Raw genomic sequence first — 16,741 nt, 5'->3', positions numbered from 1 at the left:
GATGAAATTCATTGAGACCTTTCCATACGTCATTTGGTATAAACAAGGTAAGGAAAATGTGGTGGCGGATGCGTTGTCCCGAAGGTACGTATTGCTAACTACTCTTGATTCTAAGTTACTTGGGTTTGAACATATTAAGGAATTGTATAAAAAGATATTGAATTTTCGGATATTTATTTGTCATGCATAAAAGGGACGGTTGATAGGTTCTGTAGGCATGAGGGGTATTTATTTCGAGAAAATAGGTTATGTGTTCCTAATTGTTCTATTCGGGAGTTGTAAGTAAGGGAGGCACATAGTGGTGGATTGATGGGACACTTTGGGGTTCAAAAGACTTTAGATGTATTGAAGGAGCATTTTTATTGGCCTAAGATGAAAAGTGATGTTGAGTGAATTTGTAGTCGATGTATAGGTTGTAAAAAGGATAAATCTAAGGTTTTACCACAAGGTTTGTACACACCTTTACCTACACCTAGTGAGCCTTGGGTTGATATCTCGATGGACTTTGTTTTGGGTTTACCTAGGACTAAGAGATGTCGGGATTCTATTTTTGTGGTTGTAGATAGGTTCAGCAAAATGACACATTTTATACCATGTCACAAAAATGACGATGCCACGAACATTGCTAACCTATTCTTTAAAGAGATTCTGCATTTATATGGGGTTTCTAGAAGCATAGTGTCAGATCGGGATGTCAAATTTTTGAGTCACTTTTGGAGAGTTTTATGGGGTAAGTTAGGCACTAAGTTACTATTTTCCACAACTTGTCACCCACAAACAGATGGGCAAATTGAGGTAGTGAATAGGACTATGACACAATTGTTACGTACAGTAATCAGTAAAAATTTGAAGAGTTGGGAGGAGTGTCTACCATTTGTTGAATTTGCATACAATCGAGCTGTTCACTCTACTACGTCATATTCTCCATTTGAAATTGTATATGGTTTTAATTCACTAACTCCTTTGAATTTAATTCCTTTACCTGTGAATGAACGTGGTAGTTTAGATGGCAAAAAGAAGGCGGAATTGGTTAAGTCACTCCATGAAAAGGTAAAAGCGCAAATTGAAAACAAAAGTAAGTTGGTTGCGTCGCAGGCGAACAAAGATAGGAAGCGCGTAACATTCGAGCCAGGAGATTGGGTTTGGGTACACCTTAGGAAAGAGCGGTTTCCGAAGCAAAGGAAGTCCAAGTTGCAACCGAGGGGCGATGGTCCATTTCAAGTGATTGAAAAGATAAACGACAATGTTTACAAGTTGGACCTTCCAGGTGAGTACAATATTTCGGCTACTTTTAATGTATCTGATCTCTCTCTGTTTGATACAGATTTAGATTCGAGGACGAATCCTTTTGAAGAGGGAGGGGATGATATGATCCAGGAGTCGAGCCCGACGAAGGCAAGTGCCAAACGAGACCCGTTGATAGTCGATGGCGGACCAATGATGCGATCAAGAGAAAAGCAAGTGAAACAAGCGATGTGATTACTCATTCAAGAAACCATTGATGGAACCATGTTTGGGACTCAAAATGGAACAACTTTTATGTTCGGGTTGAAGGCCAAATCAACTTGATCAATTTGTTATCAAGCGATGAAATCGGAGGCTGAAAACAAGCCTGTGCGGCCGCACAGGCAAAACACCATGCGGCCGCACAGTGGCATACCGAAACTTAAATTGGGATTTTTTGTTGAACCATGCGACCGCATGGAAATACACCATGCCGCTGCACAAGCCAAAAATTTAGCGAATTTTCCAATTTTGACAATTTTCCATATTTTGTTAGATTTTGATTCTTTTCCATATTTTGAAAATTATGCTCGACTTTTGCATGAATTTTACCTAGTTTTTAGGTTTAGTATAAATAGGAGTTTCCATTCAATTGTTGAAAACCTTTGACATTATTGATATTGAATTAAAGTGAGGCGTATTGTCTTCTCGTCATCGTTCTTCATTGAACAATTTCGAACTTATCAAGTGATAACTTGTGGCGTTCAAACAACCGGATTTAATTCTTGGATTGCGTGATCAAGGGGTCTTTCAAGCGTCGTTCTTGTTGGGTTTTTTGGTTCGACTTTCTTTTGGGTTAATCCTAAACTCTTGGATTATTTTGGCTTTCTTGGGTTCGTCAATCTCGTTGTGGGTTTCAGAATGGGCAGAAAGTTTCCTTCAAAGGTTCAAGACAACAAGGAGTAAATGTTTTATACCTTTGCCCGAAAAGGAGTTTGTTAAAATCGCTCAAAATTGTTTAAGCTTTGATTTGGAAAAGAAATTCCAAGACAAGGAATTTCCTGATCTTTTTCAATTGAGCGCAAACGAAATTAGGTATGAACGATTAATAAGAGAAGAAGAGCAAATGAAAAATTCTAGCGAGGGGACTTATTATAGAGACCCAAATTTTGATGTTCATGCCATTATTGACAAATATTACGATCAAGCCGAAATGTGTTTGGCCGAATTAATTAAAGGAGATACGTATACTTGTCCTATAATGGCTAAACCTAGACTGTTGGGCAGGGATGAGTTTATAAAAGATGAAAACAAAAAGGCTAGAACGTTCTCGTTAGATGTAACCAAAGCCGACCTTATATTTGATAAACTATATAAGGATAAGCAGATAAAGCTAAGCGGTAAACATAAATTGCCAAGCCCAGAACAAGTTAAGGGTAAAAAATATTGTAAGTGGCATAATGCATGGTCACATTTGACTAACAACTGTTTGATTTTTCGTCATGTGTTACATGATGCCATTGAATCAGGACGAATTACGTTCGAGGACAAGAAGAAGATGGCAGTGGATAAAAATCCTTTTCCACAGCCACTTGGGGTGAACATGGTGATGAATGGTTTCAAAAACAAGCTGCCAAAATTCAAGTTGGTTATAGATGATGGAGAAGAAGACCTTGGGCCACACCCCAGTGTCTTTGAATGTATCGAAGGGAAGGAGCCCAAAAAGGATGAAGACGTCCTGTGTGCAAGATGCAAAAGAGAAGTGGGTGCAAATACAGAGAAACCAAGGATATGGCAGCATCACCATCGTCCTAGTTTTTTTCCAAACGCTCAGCCTGGTAGAGGGTGAGGTACATCATTCTATAGGGGACCCGCCTTTTGAGAGGCAGTTCAGGCCAGTAAATAATGGGAGAACATTCAGGCCACAACCTCGCCAACCAAATGTATGGTACAGGTGAATCAATGGAAGAATTGCCAGAAACTTCTTCTCGGAGATTGAAGTTTGAGCGAGACAGAAGAGATGGAGAAGATCCAGATCAGCTCCTTACTATTCAGTTCGGTACATTAACTTCTGTCATGGCTAATAATTACTTACTAGCCAATGAGTTCAAGAACAAAGAGAGAGAAGAAGAAGAAAGGGAGGATAACGAAGAAGAAGCATGTGTGCTAGAATGTGAAAAATGCCAAACTTCTAGAGGGGCCTACGATGATGAAAGGGATGATGGTATGACAGACATCGAAGAGGAAATTGATCTGGAAGCAGAAAGAAGAAAGAGAGGGGTATCGCACAATACTCTATTGAAGCAACTACATTGAGAGGGGGTTCGTGAAGTGGACTTGTTGGGGGAACCATCTAGGCGTTCTTTCGATTATTACGTGCTGTACGGGATGCCCAAAAGGAAAAAGATAGTTCTTCGCTCTGAAAAGCATGGATTACCTCCAAGAATAATGCTTCCTCCCACAGGTTGGATAACCGAAGAAGAAGCATTAGAAAACAGTAAAAAAGAAATTCAAGAAACAGAAGCTCAGTGCGACATACTGCACGTTGACTTATGATAAAAGGATAACTCAACAGAGGACAAACAGGAAGTGGAAATAGATGCTGCCGAAATGGTTATTTTTAAGAGACTAGCCATGAAGTTAATTAAACACTTGAGGCCATTGTACGTTAAAGCTTTAGTTGACGGCATACCTGTGGCAAAGGTACTTGTTGATAATGGAGCAGCTATAAACACCATTCCATCTAGATGATGAGGAAATTCGCAAAGACAGAAGACGATTTGATTCCAACGGAAGTCATCCTTACAAGTTTCAATGGAGGAGCAACTTCAGCTAAAGGGGTTATGCCATTGGACATAACTATAGGGACAACTACTAGGACCACAGTCTTCTTTGTAATAGATGGTCCTACTAGTTACAATGTGTTATTGGAAAGAGATTGGATACATGAAAGTCACTGTATACCCTCATCGCTCCATCAATGCCTGATTTTTTAGAATGATAAGGGTGAGGCAGAAGTGGTGCAGGCCGATCATAGGCCTTTTGTCACAGAAGCAAACTCCGTGGAAAGGTTCATGTACGAAGGAAATTATGGACCTGTTAGAGTAGTTCAAGATGGAGAAGAAACTCAAATTGTTACACAGAGTGAAGAGCCATTTTTGGTAGATGCACTCACTGAAATGTTCAGTCAAATGAGGCCAAACATAGTGGTCCTAGAAGAGCCAGTAATTGGCAAAAGAGTAATCAAGGAGTTTTAAATGAGTTGTAAGCAACAAAGGCAAATGGCCGATGTGTTCAGGCCTTCAAAGCCAAATTAATGGCTTTCAATAAAGCATGTAAGGACAAGACGAAAGAAGAAGCAGCCTTAGAAGCATTGAGAGACAAATTGGCAGTTTTCGAGTTGGAACAAAATATTGGCCGAGAAGTCAACAAGGTGGATTGTTTAGAAGAAGAAGTGCCTATAAGGAAATTGGACGATGAAGTAATGAGGATCACCAAGTCTGGATATGCTCAAGCACAGGACCCTCTAATTAAAGTGAATATTGGCGTTTAAGGAGAAAATCGCCCAATATTCGCCAGCCAGATGCTCGATCAAGAGGTTAGTGATAAATTAATCGCTTTATTAAAGGAATATAAGGATTGTTTCGCTTGTGAATATGAATATATGCCTGGTTTAGATAGAAGTTTGGTGGAACATAGATTATCAACCAAGCCAAATTTTAAACCTCATAAACAACCTCCTAGGCGTTTTGCTCCTAATGTACTCCCTAAAATTAAGAAAGAAATAGAGCGATTATTAAAAGCAGGCTTTATTAGAACAGCCAGATATGTCAAATAGTTGTCCAATATCGTGTCAATACTAAAAAAGAATGGTAAATTAAGAGTGTGCATGGACTTTAGAAATTTAAACATAGACACACCCAAAGATATATCTAATGCCCACGGTAGATTCTTTAGTAGACTCGACTGTCGGACACGTAATGTATTCCTTCATGGATGGGTATTTAGGATACAATCAAATTTATATAGCTGACGAAGATATACACAAAACTGCCTTTAGATGCTCTGGGTCTCTAGGATGTTTTGAATGGGTAGTTATGGCTTTCAACCTGAAAAATGCAGGAGCAACTTATCAAAGGGCGATGAACCTGATTTTTCATGATATGATAGGCAAGTTTGTTGAAGTGTATGTAGATGATACAGTGGTCAAATTCATTAAAGAAGAGGACCATTTTGAACAATTGAGATGTTCATTTGAGCGAATGAAGCAATATAAACTAAAATTGAATCCCTTAAAATGTGCATTTGGTGTTAATGCAGAAAACTTCCTTGGTTTCTTAGTACACTAAGGGGGATTGAACTTGATAAAAATAAAGCGAAGGCCATTTTAGAGGCCAAATCACCTAGCAATAAAAAAGAATTGTAAAGGTTTCTAGGTCAAGTAAACCTTTTAAGACGCTTTATTTCTAACTGTGCAGGGCGAACTAAAGCTTTTTCGCCGCTTTTAAAGTTGAAAAATCAGGAGGAATTCGTCTGAAAAGAAGAGCATCAAAAAGCTTTTGAAAGCCTAAAGACATATTTATCAAATCTACCAGTGTTGGTGTCATCAATTCAAGGACGGCCAATGAAAGTGTATATATCAGCTGAACAAGAATCAATAGCTGGAATGGTCGCGCAAGAAGACCAATTTGGTGAAGAAAGGGTGATTTACTACTTAAGTAGACGGTTAACAAAATGTGAATGTAATTACTCTGCCTTTGAAAAATTATGTATTGCATTGTATTTCACGTGTACGAAATTAAGGGCTTATTTACGGCCCGTAACCGTTTATTTGATTTCTAGAGTAAATTTGGTTAAGTATATGTGCTCTCTCCCTATTTTGCACCATAAGGTAGGCCTTTGGACGTTAGTATTATCAGAATTCGAAATATAATACATATTCCAAAAGGCAATAAAAAATCAGGCTTTAGCTAACTTTCTGGCCGATCATCCATGCCTTGACATGCCTGAAGAAATTGAATTAGAAATCAATTCATTCGAATTAAAACCTTGGGTTTTGTATTTCGATGGGTCAAAAACCTCTAAAGGTGTAGGAGTATGAGTAGCATTGATAAATCCTTTAGGAATTTGTTACAAGTTCACATTCACTTTGGATAGGATGTGCACCAACAATCAAGCCGAATATGAAGCCTTAATCGTGGGCCTGGAATTAATGATAGATATGGAAGTAAAGAATGTGATCGTTAGAGGCGATTCTCAATTGGTAATTCACCAATTGATTGGTGATTTTAAGTGCCAAAGTGATTCCATTATAAGTCAATATGAAATCGCCCAAGAGTTGTTGGAAGAATTCGACCAAGTAGAGCTTCAATGTGTTAATATGACATATAATGACGTAGTAAATGAGTTGACTCAGATGGCCTCAGGGTATTCAAAGGTTTTAAATTGGAAATCTACTTATGAATATGGAGTAATATTGCCCGTAGTCCATAGAAGGGCGAGAAGGATTGAAATTCATTGCATACAAGATGTAGATGCAATGGATTGGAGGGCAGAGATTAAAAGGTTCCTTAAAGAACCTAATAAAGGAGATAGTAGAAAAATAAAGTTGCGTTTGCTAAACTATACACTGATAGATGAAGAGTTGTTTAAGAAATGCTTTGATGGTATATTGCTAAAATGTATACGTTTGCAAGAAGTCAGGACAATCATGGCTGAGATGCACTAAGGGATATGTGGAGCTCATTAAGTTGGCCAGAGGATGAGATGGTTAATTATTAGGAATGGATATTTTTGGCCCAAGATGGGAGAATCATGTGTTCAATATGCAAAAAGTTGTCTAACATGCCAAAAGTATGGTCCAATACAAAGGGCGCCAGCAAGAGAGATTGCACCCATTATCAAACCCTGGCCGTTCAAGGGTTGGGTGATAGACCTGATAGGGAAGATTTATCCCCTATCGTCCAAGCAGCATACCTTTGTTATAGTTGTGACTGATTTTTTCACTAAATGAGTAGAAGTGATACCTTTAAAAGAAATCACCCAAAAGAGTGTCATAGAATTTATTCGTGATCATATTATTTATAGATTTGGAATTCCACAAACTTTGATGGTAGATCACGAAACTTTTTTAAATGGAGATCAAGTGAATAAATTCTTGAGCGAGTTTGGAGTTAAAGTAGTGAACTCCACACTGTATTACGCTCAATCTAACGGGCAAGCAGAATCTTCTAATAAGATTTTAAAAAATATCATAAGAAAAATGATAGATGAAAATGCCAGAAATTGGCACGAATGTCTAAACAAAGCCTCATGGGTTTATAGGACGTCGCCTTGGTCAAGTACCAAAATTACTCATTTCCGACTTACTTATGGACAGGAGGCCGTTCTCCCTACGAAAATCAACCTACAATCGATCAGAGAGTATTTGCAACATAAGTTAAGTGATGATGAGTATACTGAATCACCAGTTCAAAACTTATTGGAGTTGGAAGAATTAAAGTTGGACGTCCTAGATAGATTGCAAGTTCAAAAACAAAGGATGACAAAGTTTTATAATGAAAAAGTTATAGCCAAGTCATTTAGCCTAGGCGAATTGGTTTGGAAAACAATACTCCCTTTGGATAGCAAGGATCCAAAATATGGCAAGTGGTCGCCTAATTGAGAAGGGCCATATAAAGTAAATAGTGTGTTGCCTAATGAAGCCTATTATTTGGAAGATTTAGATGGCACTAAGCACATGAGGTTCATTAATGGCAAATATTTAAAAAAAAAATGTTCCTTCCTTATGGGAAAGTGAACAAAAAAAAAGCATAATGAAATCGCGTTGATCGATCGTATATAAAAAAGGCCAGAATGAAATACGTTCAAATAAATTCCTTTATTATCAAACATTCATTCCAAATTGCGAAATACAAAATATTAAATGCTCTATAAGCTACAATTGAGAGTAAACTAATTCCTCAGTCGATCGCCAAGCAAGAGGGTGAACTGGCCTTGATTGCCATTCTGATCGCACTACTGCAAAGGCAGGCAGAGAGGCCGAGAAGCACTCTCAGCAAGCAAAAAGGAAGAAAAGCACCATCAAATCACCTGCCTAATCGCATTAATGCAATAATGGGCAAGGAGACTGAGAAACACTCTCAGCAAGCAAAGTGGCTTGAAAAGCATCCTCAAAAATTGCCTCCCATCATTGAGACGATGGGAAGAACTTTGCTGGCCAAAAAATATTTTCTATATCTCCCATACCAAAGGTGACATCAAAACAGGTAGCAAAATGGGAGGATCAAATGATCCATTTCTATGGAAGACGAAAATTTTGGATCGATTGTTGAAATGCCAAACGATGACAGCAAATTAGTTTTTGAAGAAAAGAATGGAAATGGAAGTGAAAAGTGCGAAATATACGTGCATTTATAGGGGCGTGAAGGTGAAGAGACATAATATGAACGGTCACATTCGTGCCTAGTAATTGGAGTCAAGTGGCCCAAAGTCTTGGGAAAATAGACTGAAATACCAAGAGAGAATGTACATAAATCTTAGCATAAAGTAGTTAAATGCTTGGGGGGTTGACGATTAAGAACAACGTCAATTAGCACGCAAGTAGTCAAAATAGTCATTCATTAATGACAATGGCTGCAATTACATTCAAATTTAGCAATGGCAGTTAGTACAAAGTTACAAAAGGAAAATTTAAGGCATTAGATGTCTTAATTACAATTCACCCCAGGCCGATCGAATTCTTTCCCTAAGTCTCCCCCAATCCTCGCTCTGCTGAGAAGAAGCGACATTTAATTCAACTACAAAATCGTCATCAACCTCTAGCTTTTTGTACTGCTCGACCAAAGACTTGGTTCGCTCAATTCCTTGGGAAGCATTATGCCTTTTGGCAGCCATTCTCGCCTTACAGTCATCCATCCTTGCTTGAAACTCCTTAATCTCTGTAGCCAAACTGGTCATCAAGGAGTCTTCAATCATGACTTAAGAAGAGATTTCTTTCAATTCATCCTCGGCTTTGTTAATCTCTAAAAGCAAAGACTCTCTTTCAGATGCAGCACGAAGATATTGAGTACTCCTGGCCTTCAATTCAACATTTTTGGCCAGCAAGGAGAGGATGTTAGAGTGGACAACCTTCAATGTCGCTTTAAAATCAGCAGAAATATTGAGTGATGGAAGTGTCAGTGCTTTCGCCAACTTCGCACTCAATAGCTCAAGCTTATCCTTATGTTTAGCAGCACTAGCCTGACCGATGTCCATGTCTATAAAAGACACATACTCAAATATCGACTACTTGAGGAACTTCATATCTTCCTCTGAAGAAGCAGAAGGACGACCGGTTGAAGTAGCGCGAGATGTCTTGACTTGCCCCCAGGAGGTGAACAAATCCTGGATGGAACACACAATGTCATCAGCACCCTGCAAAAAAAATGCCAACATTGAGGGCTTTCACTACAATAAACGAAGCGAAAATGAAAGTGAAGCGAACGGTTACCACATCAGCAATCTTGGGAAGTGGCATATCATCAGTTGGCTCCACCACCTGTGGAGACATCCCCTTATCTGGGTGAGAAGACTCTGCCATAACGGGCAGACCCATGGAAGCCTCTGCAGAATTCAAGAAGCAACAAATCGTAAACCAATAGTACAAGCAAAGGTAAAACATAAAAAAATGTATTACCTTCTGGTTCGATATTTTGGGGGTCGGTGCCCTGAGAAGAAGGTGGCTCTTCCATTGGTTGTGATGAAGGTTCCGGGATTAAAGATTTCTCTTTAAGCATAGTCCCTTCATCAGCTGATTTGGACGAAGCAGCTTCGGCAGAGGATGATGGAGCAGGAGCTGCCAACACCAAAGCCTTCAAAGGAGAGGTTGAACTTTTCTGAGAAATTCATGTAAACCATTAGCACATAGAAAGGTACGTTTGTGAATAAATAGAATTCAATTACCTTTCTCCTAACGATGAGAGGAGCGTCATCATCATCCTCCAAAATGGGAGATGCTGAAACTGTCCGTTTGCGGCTTAAAGCACTTTTAGCTGCAGTAGCCTTGGAAGGTAGGAAAGTAGATGGACGAATAGATTGTTTAGCACGAGCAGAGGAGGAAGGATTCTTAATAGATATAGGGGTGACCAAAATAGGAGAAGTGGAAGAAGTGTTTGGCTGATCCAGTGAATGGAAAGCACGATTGGCATCAGTTGCAAATAATCTGCGCTTTACTGATGGCCAGAGTTGTTCAAAAAGGGGATGGATGACACGGCTAGAATTGAAGGGGGCTAATGAAAATTTACTCCTCAAAAGAATGTTGCGAGCATCTTTAGCTTGTGCCTCTGCCTTATTAATAGTGTGAAAGCGGTCTGTCAAATTTTTTGAATAGCAAGGAGGAACAGGCCAAGTTTGGCGAAAACCAAGTTCACGAGCAAAAAATTGGGGAGCATATATTTCAACCCCAGGTTTGGCATTGGTTCCAGTTAAAATATCATGGAACAACTCCATCCCAGTCAAAAACTGAACCTAAATGAGCAGAGAGGCGCTCGCATTGTCCAGGGTGGATAGAGGTTGCACATAATCTGGAGGTTGCACATAATCTGGAGTCAAATAAGTAGGAAAAGGAAAAAAGAAGGAATCGAATTTAAGAAATAAAAGAATGAAAAAATGTCCCTACTGGACATATGTACAGGTGTCAGTGGATCAATGGCTAACTCATAGCAGTTAGCAGAACGACTGGAAATGGATGGAGCACCAAATGGTGGAAAATATGCTCTCAACCACAGCTAAGTGAACTAAAGAGGCCCACTGCCAGTGGGAGATACACCATTCTTCAATTGAAATTGAAGAGAAGCCATGCCTCTATAAAGGGCAGTCAAAAAGAAGGAACACAAATTCAAAGGCCTACCACGCTCCAATTCATGCGCTATGGGTAAGTAACTCATGGAAGGCGTCATACTTGGCACGCAGAGAATATATTTACATAGCTAAATCTGAAGAAAGGCCACACACTCAGCATGGGAAGGTTCAGCGCTTGAGTGATTATAATAGCTTTGCAGGCTTGAGGAGGACTCAGTGAGTTTCTTGTCAAATTTTGGGGCGACATCGGAAATCAAAATACCAAGAAAAATGGTATCACCCAAAGGTGGAAGATTTACTAGGGCCCCAACATCCCTTAAAGTAATAGACATGGGACCAAGAGGGAAAACAAAGGTATTATATTCAGAAGACCAAAAACTTAAAGCAATAGGAAAGAGCACTGGGTCAAAAATTGGGGGTTGAAGAGCAATTTCTAATAAATCAGAAATCCTAGCACGATCAAAAATTGCTTTGGTAGGACCATGGCCCATAAGGCGAGCATGCCATCTACGGAAAATAACATTAGATTTAGGCCAAGTGCGAATACCTTTTTCGCGAATCAGCCTCAGCGGTAAAGAGTTCAGGAACGAAGGGCCTTGAGTGTAAGGGAACAGCTGGCCCATCGCCACTTGTTCGACGGCTTCGGCGTTGTTGAATAATGGACCCAGATAGAACTTATTGAGTTCGACATTGGTTGGTATAAGGAAGTTCGAATTTACATATGACCGAGTAAGGATTTTCTGGAAATATTCGAAGCTAAAAGAGTCACCAGATTGGGTTTGTGGAGCCACCATTGGGAACGAAATACAGTTTTGTTAAAGTTTGCTTGAGAAACGTAGCAAAGAAGCAAGAAGATGAACAGTAATATTGCAAGAAAGAAGCGCGAAATAATGAGATGTGATTTAGTGGTGCAATGAAATGGCGTGTCTTTGGGGTTTATAAGGGTTTGCAACGTCGCATCTTTTCTGGCTATGGAAGGAAATAATGATTGAAATTCTTGAGAATTTCAAATGTTGCTGGAAAATACAAAATAAATATGTAATTTCAATTTCTTAATTTAAACTTAAACATTTCTTTCGATACTCGTGTACTTGCGCTCCTTAGAGGCATTCTGTTTAGTTCCAATCATAAATTATCGCCAATAAGACACCCCTTTTTGGGACTTTGTCTCAAAAGATTTGTTCCGTACACAATCGTTTGATCCCTTTTTAATTGTTAGCGACTTCCCGCTCGAAACAGATACAAATAATATTTAGATGGTCAATGTGGAGGATGATTGGATCCCATTTATCATATTGATTAATTTTCGTAAATATAGAGAATTCAGTCCCAATTTTAACTAGTTATAGTTAATGAAAAATTTCGTGAAAAAGAACAAACATTATATATGATTTTATTAAATTAAAGAATCTTCTGATTTTCATTGAATATCTATTTGAATTTTTAATTTCGCATGGTTATTGACCAAGTGATGGTCCAATTGGTCATACCAAACAATAAAATCAAATTGAATTTCTGGTTCAATATAAGATATAATTTAATTATTTAATTTCGAAAAATATGATTAAATATTATATAATAATGTATCATTCAAGTAACAAAACTAATCAATGTTAGGACGTTAGTTATATGGTTTCTTTTAGTCATAAACATTAATTTAAAATGATAAATTCTTCGAAAAATGTGCTATTTCGAGAGCACGTTATATTTTATAATTTCTCATTTGAAAGCAATATGTCAACATTCTTCGAAAATATTGAAAATTACAATTCATATTTTTCAGAAGCAATCAAATATTATTATAATAAATTATACAAAAATTTAACCTTTAGGAGTAAAAACATAATTTTTGTTAGATCGTATTTAACTACGTGCTTCAGAAGCAAATAAAATTTAACTAAAATATTATTAAATAAATATGTATAAAGACGAATGGACATGTAAAGAATAGAATAATTTATTGTGTGATTTTACATAGAAATAGATTAATATTCTTCTGAAATATTGAAATTGTAATATCATTCTTTTTTGAAGCAATTAAGATTCTTTTAGAATATTAAAATATTGTGCTACTTTAGGAGTATCAACAAACTATTATTTAGAAATATTAACTTTTTCATGAGTATGTTTTATAGCAGGGTATTAATCATTTGCAAAGTTATGCTTCTTCAAGAGCAACAATACAATAAATTATGAATTTAAAGTTTATAAAAAAAAATCTAAAAATATTTAATTAGATTAAAGATAGAAAAAAAATTAAAAATCATCATAAACGTATATATTTTACAAATATAAAGAAAAAAATTAAAGCAAAAAGTACGTAATTTTCTTGTTAACATTAATATGAGACTTACTGCTCGGTTTGGGTTTAAAGACGTGCTTCACGTTACTGTAGATGATTTCATCATTGATTAATGCAAATAAGGAGGTGTTTGAGTCACATTATTTTGATAATAATGTATTTTTGAATAGTGTATTGATAAAAATGTGTGGTTAAGAAATAAGGAATTTTTTTTGATTTGCGTGTAATATTATTTTATTGAAAAATGTGTAGTTGAAATAATGTCAAATTATTATTTAAGAATGTATTTTTTTAGAATAATGTGACTCAAACAGGCCCTAAATGCATACATAGTGTCAATGATTTGGTCTCATCATTGAATTTACGAAAAGTTCACACAAACGCGATATACAAATAGGATATGATATAGACGAGAAATGCGCACAGAATGATTATGATTCATAGAAAAAATACTAAAAATCATCATAAACATATATATTTTAAACATATAAAGAAAAAATTAAAGCAAAGAGCACGTAAGTTTCTCGTTAACGTCAATATGAGACTTACTGCTTGGTTTGGATTAAAAGGTTTCACGTTACTGTGGATGATTTCATCATTGATTAACGCAAATAAATGCACACAGTGTAGATGTTTGGTCTCATCATTGAATTTATGTAAAATTCACGCAAACATGATATACAAATAGGATATGAATATAGACGGGATATGCACACAAAATAATCATGATTTGAAGTATAATAAATAATCTTGATTGCTTGATGTAGAAATCAATTCACATGTATATAAAAAATTGGGAATTAAAGCAAATTGCGGTAGAGGATTTGTTTAAACAAAAACAAATTGGAAAAAAATTCATAATTAAGAAGTTAACTATCATCTATTTCAAAATTAAGAATAAAGATTTCAAATTTCAAAAATAAGATGTTTATTAAAATTTATTCATAATTTAATTAATTAGTTATATATTTTAAGGTTATAAATCTATACAATGTGATCACAAATGATTTAATTAGTTACATATTATTTTTCAATCACAAATCAGAATTTTTATATAGCACAAATTATTTTACTATCACAATTCAAAAATTTTATTAGTCTTAGTTTGTTCGTCGATCATAAATCAAAAATTTATATGTCACAATTTATTAATCGATCACAGATCACAAATATTGTAAGTCACAACTTATTAGACAATCACAGATTATCAAATTATTGATCACAAATTAAATTTTTTTAGTTCATACATTATTTCTTGGTCATAATTTATTTTTTCATTCGTCACAGATTAATCAATTTAATGGACATAATCAACCAAATAATTTGTGACTACCACAACCTCCAGCAACACCACAGCCGCTGTCACTGCTAGAACCACCACACAAACACCATCACTACTGAGTATATATATATATATATACCCCTTTGAATATTGACAGCACCATCGCCATCGCTAGATCAACCACCATGCAACATCGCCACCACACAAAACATCATTTCGTGTGCTCTGGTCATAGATCTACTTCGCAATCCGCCACTGTTAGATCAGCCATCGTAGCCACCTCCACAACACTGCAACCACACAAACACCATCACCATCATCACATAAAACACCACTTCACGCACTCTGGTAGTAGATATGCTTCGCAAATACAGTCGCCAGCGATTCACTTTTTCTGGTGAAATAGATAGAGGGTGGGTGATGGGGTTGGCCGACGACGGCATGCGATGATGACAAAAAGGTGAGGAGTTCGAGATTGTCGGAGGTGGCGTGTTGTGTAGAGAAAATGGAAAGATGACATGTTGTGTAGAGAGAATGGAGAGAGGCAACAGGTTGGTATAGAGAGATTGGATAAATGTAGAGAGATCGTAGAGTGAAAATTAATTAGGGTTTGTGATATGTGTGTATTGGAGTGTGTGTATATATATATTTAGTAAAAATATTGATTAAAACAAAATTTTCAATTTTTGAATAATGAAACATTCAACCTAATTTAAGAATACTGAATTTTTAAAGTATGGTGTAATGTAATTTCCACGAACAAATTTGTAAATAAAGGAATTATGACCCAAATTGAATTTGGCAAAATTGACATTTAAGAATTGATTTCAGGCAAACATAATGATTGGCACAAATTGATACAAATTAAAGGTTGTAAAAATCGGCAGAATTGATACAAATTGATAACATGACACGCGTGCGCGCGCACACACACATAATTCACATGTTACCAAATTAATTTTGATACACATGAAAAATGATATGCTTATAAAGAATTACTATCTTCATTAGACTTTGAAGAATTAAGTTGTTGAATAAACTAGAGAAAAAAAGAGAGAAACCAATAAACTTGTATATTTTATTAAGAACCAAATCTCCATATTTATAGGAAATAATTAGGGTTTCAAGGGATACGATAATGATAATGATTATGGTTGCAAGGATATAAAAGTCATTTATAATACTACTACATTTACAACATGCCCTATTGAATGACTATCGATAACTATCTCATCAAGACATTATTTGACAAAAATTTGATGGGACAAAAATGTCAACAAATGAAAAAAATAGTACAAATAATTTGAAATAATAAATTGTTGTGTCGTTAAAATCTTTTTAAGAAAACTCAGTAGGACAAAACTTGATCTATGAAAAAACAGTACATGAGAAATATGACAAGGTCAAAAAGAAGTTCAAGAAAAAATTCAAATGTTCGGAGGAAGAAGAGAAAAAATCAAGTTAAGTTTTGAACAATCAAAGTCAAAATCAAGCTAAGATTGAAGTCACATGGCCCCTTGTCTTGAATACCTGGATAGTGAATTAGAGAATTTTGCAATTTTACAGTCACAAAAGTGTCAACATACTTTGTAGTTTTAAAATTTTATTTCGTAATAATTTTTGTATTTTTATACACGAAATTTATCATACAAATTTTTTGGTACACCCAAATGAGACACTCTTATCCTCTCATCTTTTGATTACATAAGACCTTCAATACATCAATTATGGAAAACGAATAGACAAATAAAATTGTAACTCATCTCTTGTTGAACTCTTTCACGCAACCAAAAGCTTGGTGAAAAAGTCTTATCTGATTCCATCTCCAATGGTGGATCACGCCGCTTATTCGTGAAAGTGGAGAGAATATTCTTCCTATGAAGAATTCTTCGAGCGGATGATAGTCATGAAAAGTGATGTCTGGCTCTCATGATCAAACCCAACAAATAGATGTAGTCATTGAGAAGTTGACAAATCTGCCAGAAGGTAAAGTTTGTTGTACTCATGCATTGATTAGAGTTGCAAAGCCCGATGGTAGAAGACAATTCAAGAAATACGTCTCTTCCAGATTCAAGGACCTGAAAGTTCAACCA

This window comes from Olea europaea, chromosome 3 (assembly GCF_002742605.1).
Source record: "Olea europaea var. sylvestris chromosome 3, O_europaea_v1, whole genome shotgun sequence".
NCBI lineage: Eukaryota > Viridiplantae > Streptophyta > Magnoliopsida > Lamiales > Oleaceae > Olea > Olea europaea.
Note: the sequence above shows the minus strand (reverse complement) of the source record.